The sequence below is a fragment of the Leucopleurus acutus genome (genome assembly GCF_964270905.1).
Source record: "Leucopleurus acutus genome assembly, chromosome: 7".
In the NCBI taxonomy this organism is placed as follows: Eukaryota; Metazoa; Chordata; class Mammalia; order Artiodactyla; family Delphinidae; genus Leucopleurus; species Leucopleurus acutus.
Genome location: NC_139150.1, coordinates 13397144 through 13403560, shown reverse-complemented (window position 1 = coordinate 13403560; position 6417 = coordinate 13397144).

Below are 6417 nucleotides of genomic sequence, written 5' to 3'. Positions count from 1 at the left end.
AGGGAGGGGCAGGTCCATCAGATCTGGCCTACTGCCGTGTGCTGCGGCCAGTACTTCCTGACAATCATGTATGATGGTGGAGCCTTCCAGGTCAGGATCAGGTAGCAAGGTGGCTGGATTGAGTCCTGTGGCTGGAGCAAACTTGATGCGATCTGAGTTTAGCAACAGGGTTTGGTAATGGGTCATCCTGGCATTAGTTAGCCACCTATCCGGTGGTTGACGGACTACATTTTCCAGGGCATGAGGAGCTGTTATCGTTAGATTTTGTCCTAAAGTTAGTTTGTCAGCATCTTTGACTAGAACGGCTACTGCAGCGATTATCTTTAAACAGGTGGGCCATCCTGATGCTACAGGGTCCAATTTTTTTGACAAATAAGCAACTGGGCGATTCCAGGGACCCAATTTCTGAGTCAATACTCCTTTTGCAATGCCCTTATTTTCCGCCACATATAAATGAAAAGGTTTGGTTACATCTGGCAGTCCTAGGGCTGGAGCTGAAAGTAAAGCTCGTTTGATTTGGTCAAAAGCCCGTTGTTCCTTATCGCCCCAAACGAAAGGAGTGCTGTTTTTGGTTAGGGGGTACAATGGGGCTGCCAGCTCAGCAAACCCTGGAATCCATAGTCTACAGAATCCGGTCGTCCCCAAAAATTCTCTAACCTGCCTGGCGTTTTTGGGAGCCGGAATTTGGGCCACCGTATCCTTTCTGCTCTCCGTGAGCCATCTTTGCCCCCCTTTTAATAGATACCCCAGGTAACTGACCTGTTGTTGGCATATTTGTGCTTTCTTGGCTGAGGCTCTATATCCCAGGGTTCCAAGTTCCGTTAACAGTCTTTCAGTACCCTTGATACAATCTTCTTGGGTCTCAGCAGCTAATAAAATATCATCAACGTATTGGAGTAATGTTACCTGGGGATTTGATTCTCTATATAATGCCAAATCCTGATGGAGGGCTTCATCAAAGATGGTCGGGGAGTTCTTAAATCCCTGAGGTAGCCGTGTCCATGTCAGCTGACCAGACATTCCCGATGTTGGATCTTTCCATTTCAAGGCAAAGTAGGGTTGGCTCAGGAGAGAGAGTCTTAAACAGAAAAAAGCATCTTTAAGGTCCAAAACAGTATACCACGTATGTTGAGGTGGAAGAGTGCTCAGGAGGTTGTAAGGGTTTGGAACTGTGGGGTGGAGGTCTGCCACCCGTTTGTTTACCTCTCGTAGATCCTGCACCGGCCGATAATCATTTGTTCCTGGTTTCTTTACCGGCAGGAGAGGGGTGTTCCATGCTGATTGACATCTTATTAAGATGCCCAAGTCTAGTAGCCTCTGTATATGGGGACGGATACCGTCTTTGGCTTCTCTACCCATGGGGTATTGACGGACCGTTATTGGGGTGGCAGTTGCCTTGAGTTCCACTAGCACCGGGGGCCGATTTTTGGCCATCCCCATACCGGCAGTTTCTGCCCAGGCTTGAGGGAACCGAGTTACCCAATCTGTAACATTAACTCGTGAGGATGAAGGCTGCTCGAATAATTTATATTCATCTTCTAATTTCATAGTCAATATTTGAAGTAACCTTCCCTTATTATCAGTTATGGTGGGACCTTCTGGCTGAAAGTGGATTTGAGCCCCTACTTTGGAGAGTAAATCTCTTCCCAGCAAAGGATAGGGGCATTCCGGAATAATCAAAAATGAATGGGTTACTCGTCCAATCCCAAGATCTACTGTCCTTCGTGTGGTCCATGAATATTGTTTATTCCCAGTGGCTCCTTGTACCCATGACCTTTTAGCTGAGATAGGGCCTTTTGAGTGGAGAAGGACGGAGTGCTGGGCTCCGGTATCCACCAAAAATTGAACAGGTTCCCCCTCCACTTTAAGAGTTACCCGGGGCTCGGGGAGAGGGTTCGAGCCCTGACTTTCCTAGTCTTCTTCTTCCAATGTTAAGATTTTGTTTCTGGTTGGCCTTCCTCCATTCTTTTTCTTAGGGCATTCTCTCGCCCAATGTCCTTTTTCTTTACAGTAGGCACATTGGTCCTTGTCTAATGGCCGCCTTCTGTCTGCCGTTCGCCCTTCCTGCCTATTTCTATCCCCTATATTTTTTTCCTCCAACCACAGTGGCCAGTATCTTACTTAAATTCCTCTCCTGTCTCTTATCCCGTCTTATTTCACGGGCTGCCTGCTCTTTCTGCTTTCTTTCTTCCTTCTCTTCCTCTGTTTCTCTTTTGTTATATACTTTATCTGCCTCTTTTACTAACTCCTGAAGCAAAAATCCCTGCAAGCCATCTAGCCTCTGTAATTTTTTCTTAATATCAGGGGCCGCTTGATCTATGAAAGCCATTGCTATAGTAGCCCTATGTCCCTCCGAAGTTGGATCATAAGGGGTAAAGCGTCTAAAGGCTTCCATTAAACGTTCCAGGAACACAGTTGGAGATTCCTGGGGCCCCTGAGTGACTTCCCTTACCTTAGCCAAATTAGTGGGCCGTCTGGCCGCTCCATGGAGACCCGCCACCAGAGCCTGGCGATACATTTTCAGGCGCTCCCTACCTTCCGGGGCATTGAAATCCCAGTTTGGCCTGACGAGTGGGAAACCAGCATCAATCTCGTTAGGCAGCTGGGTAGGTTGCCCATTGGCGCCTAATACATTTTTTCTGGCTTCTAAAAGAACCCGTTGCCTCTCCTCAGTCGTTAGGAGAGTCTGGAGCAGCTGTTGACAATCATCCCATGTGGGCTGGTGGGAGAAAACAAGAGATTCTATCAAAGCGGTAAGGGCCTGTGGATTTTCGGAAAAAGTCGGGTTATGCATTTTCCAATTATAAAGATCTGCAGAGGAAAAGGGCCAATATTGGAGAGGTCTATTCCCTTGGCCATCGGGGGGGCCATATTCTTTAAGAGGTAGGGCAGTGGAGTCCGGGGAGATAGCCCTCCGGCTCCTAGTGCCCGCTGAGGGACCCCTTTCTTCTTCCATCATGGATGGTCCCCTTGGTGCCGAGGGCAGTGGAGCTGGGGGTCCTCTAGGTGGTAGGGGATTTGGGGCCGGAGGATAAGGGGGTGGGGAATCCAAAAGAAGCAAATCGGACTGCGGGTCAGGATAAATCGGCTTCGGTGGATCCGGGGCGTCGGGTAGCTTCTCCGTGTTGGGGTTTTTCTTTAAGGCTAATATCTCCGACGCTGCTGATGTATGCGCGGACGTACCTGTTGAGGAAACAAAGGGCCGGACCCACGGAGGTGGGGAGAGAATTAAATCTTCCCAGACCAAGACATATGGTACTTGGTCTGGATGTCCGTGGGGATCTATATTAAATATCTTAGACTTCAGCAGCTTAATCTTGTCTAATAAAAAGGATCCTTCGGGGGGCCATCCTATCTGAAATGTTGGCCATTCAGAGGCACACAAAGTCTGCCACTTTCCTTTCTTTACCTCTACCGAAAAATTATGGGCTCTGGCCCGAACTTCGGTCCAATGGCTTAGGGTAAGGGAAAGAGGAGTCGTCATAGTTTGTCCCATTGTCGTCCGTCAGAGAAGAAGAATAGACCATAATACAGAAACAGTTAAAACTCCACGAAACACATATACGCATGGGCCACCGCGAGCTCGCTTCAAAACCGAAACTTCTTCAGATGGCAGTTATCACCAAGGGAACTGCCGAAACCGAGTGAAGGGGAGACAGAGTTTGCCTCTCCTTCCAGATGAGCCACCAGGGCGTCCCCTAGGGCTCATGGACGCCGGCTATTAGCACGTCTGCCTAGCCAGAGGTCCGATACAGATTCCATAATAAGCCGATTCTTACGGCTTTCCTCCGATAATGGCCCACAAAGAACAAGGGACAAACAGACAATCAAGCTCGAGCTTACCTGGTACCTCCAACTCCCGATGTTCTTGTGGTCCGGGGCGAGTGGAATCCCGGACGAGCCCCCAAATGTTAGACCTTCGCGGTCTCCTAGGAGTTTCGACTCGCCCAGGAAACAAGAGTCGGAAGCTGATGCAAAACGCAAGAGGTTTATTGAAAGCCGGTGCACCGGGGTTCCTTGGTCCTCACGCAGGAGGTCGAAGAAGGAGCCCCTTTTGGGCGCGAATATGTCAGTTTTATAGGTTCCCACTTCCCCGTATGTAAATTATAGATTTGGTTGTGTTTTCCTGCTGATTGGTCCCGGCTTAGGCTCGGACCAGAGAGGGAACTTGTCCCCAGCTTCCTGATTGGTCTTTGACAGATACCTTTTTTACATTTTGTTTATCTCCCTCCTTCTCGGAAGGGGGCCGGACATCCTGGAAATTCACCCATTGTCTAAGAAGCCCCTATTGTCTGGAGAGTTCTTAATCATTAGCTGGAACAATGTCCCTCGAGTCCCACACCATGCCATCAGGTCTAAACAGAGCCCACCTGGTCCACCAGACAAGTGTAACCTTCCATCTGTGCAGCTTCTAATTTCCTTCTGCCTTCTATTTTGGTTACATAGTATTGAGAAAATCCTGATTCACGCGGATAAGTAGTTGCAAACTGAAGCAGTTTTTCATCCTCTCCCATTGCAATGTCAGGCCTGAGCTACTGTCTAATTAAACTGATCCAGAGCGAAGCATGTAAAAAATGTTCAGTCTGAGTTTAAATCATTATTAATAGCCAATTGTTATCATTCATTTAACAGAGGAGAAAAAGAGCACCCAGGATTTAAAGTAAGTACAAAAAGTATCCAAAATAGAACAAAGTCAGGGACTTCCCTGGTGGTCCACGGGTTAAGACTGCTCTCCCAATGCAGGGAGGGAGCCTGGGTTTGATCCCTGGTCAGGGAACTAGATCCCACATGCCTCAACTAAAGACCTGGTGCAGCCAAATAAATAAATCAATATTTTAAAAACAAACAAACAAAAACACCCAAAATAGAACAACGTCATCAAATCTACACACTTGTTACACTGTGATCCCAATGGTCCCCAATGCCCAACCCACCTGGCTCACAAGGTTCTGGTAATGAGTCACTGATAAGACATAACTAATGCTACCTCACCCACCTTGACTCCGACCCCCTGCAAGGGAGTCCTGCCCAACAACGGGTGGTCCACTAAGACTGCAGTCTTCAGTTAATTAAGGGAACAAATGCTACACAATGGCTAATTAATAATAACTAGTGTTTTCATGGAAATGAATAAAGTGCTTCCATATTCCTTTCTTTATTTGATCTCCAATAAGCCTGTGAGTTAATTGGACAGGTTATTTTATAAAGGAGGAGACTGAGTCTCAGAGGAGTGCCATAACCTTCCAAGTTAGTGACAAATAGAGAAAACAAGTGTGGAACTTCAAGCCCTTGGTTTTTCCTTTTTCCTTCCTCTCTTCCTTCCTTCCTCCCTTCCCTTCCCTTCCTTCTCTTCCCTTCTCCTTCATTCCTTCTTTGCTTTTCTCTCCCTCCCTGCTTTTCACTCTCCTTCCCTTCTTACATCCTTCCATAAGCATTTGTTGATTCCTACTGTGGGTCAGGCCCTAGGCTTGAACTGGGGATTTAAAGGTAAATGAGACATGGTTACTGCTCTGGAAAAACACGGCAGGAGAGACAGATGTAACCAGAGCTAAAAATGAACGCGATGTGGAGGAACCGCAGGGGGAGGGAGGACATTTAGCTAGAGCTTGAATGGTAAGTAGCATCCCCAGAGAGAGATCGTGGAAACAGAAATGTGACATTTACTCTCTAAATACTTCCCTTTTAGAGTAAATACTTCCCTTTCCCTTCCCTTATTATTCTTGTTCAGTTTTTGGAGTGAACTTTTTAATTGAAGTGTAACATACACACAGCTGATGTTCATTTTTAAAAGACCTGCCCCAAATAAAATAAAAGACCCATTCGCAATGATTTAACAATCATTATTCAAAATTAAACATAAGGCAAATTAATCAATTCTCCCCCAAACATTTAACAGAATATTTTTTCAGTGCTCGTGGGTACTGGGGAAATCCAGAGTTCATAGCCTATTGGGGGTGGGTGGATGGGTGTGGGAAAGACATACAAACAAAGTATTATTTGAAAAATTCTAAAGTAGAAGCATTTACTTGACAAATATTTATCTAGTGCCCACTATGTGCCAGGCACTGTGAAAGATGCCAGGAAGTCAGTCCCATGGACTCTAAGTGCTAAAGGAAGTATATAAGAAGAGATGTGGCAGAACTGAAAAGGGTCAATTAGTTTTACCCCAAGGGCTCAGGAGCGGAGAAGGTGGTATTTGAGTTGGGCTTAAAAAAGTAGAATTGGCAGATGGTGAAGGTAGAGAAAGGGCATTTTATTGTTCAAGAACCAGCATGAGCAAAGGTCTGGGGGAATGATGGTTCAAGGACATGTCTGGGGAGCTGGGAGAAATGCCTGTGACCAGAGGTGGATTATGAATTGGGAAGGGGGCCAGTGGCAGGAAATGAAGCTGGAGGGAATCCTGGGGGGAGATCACAA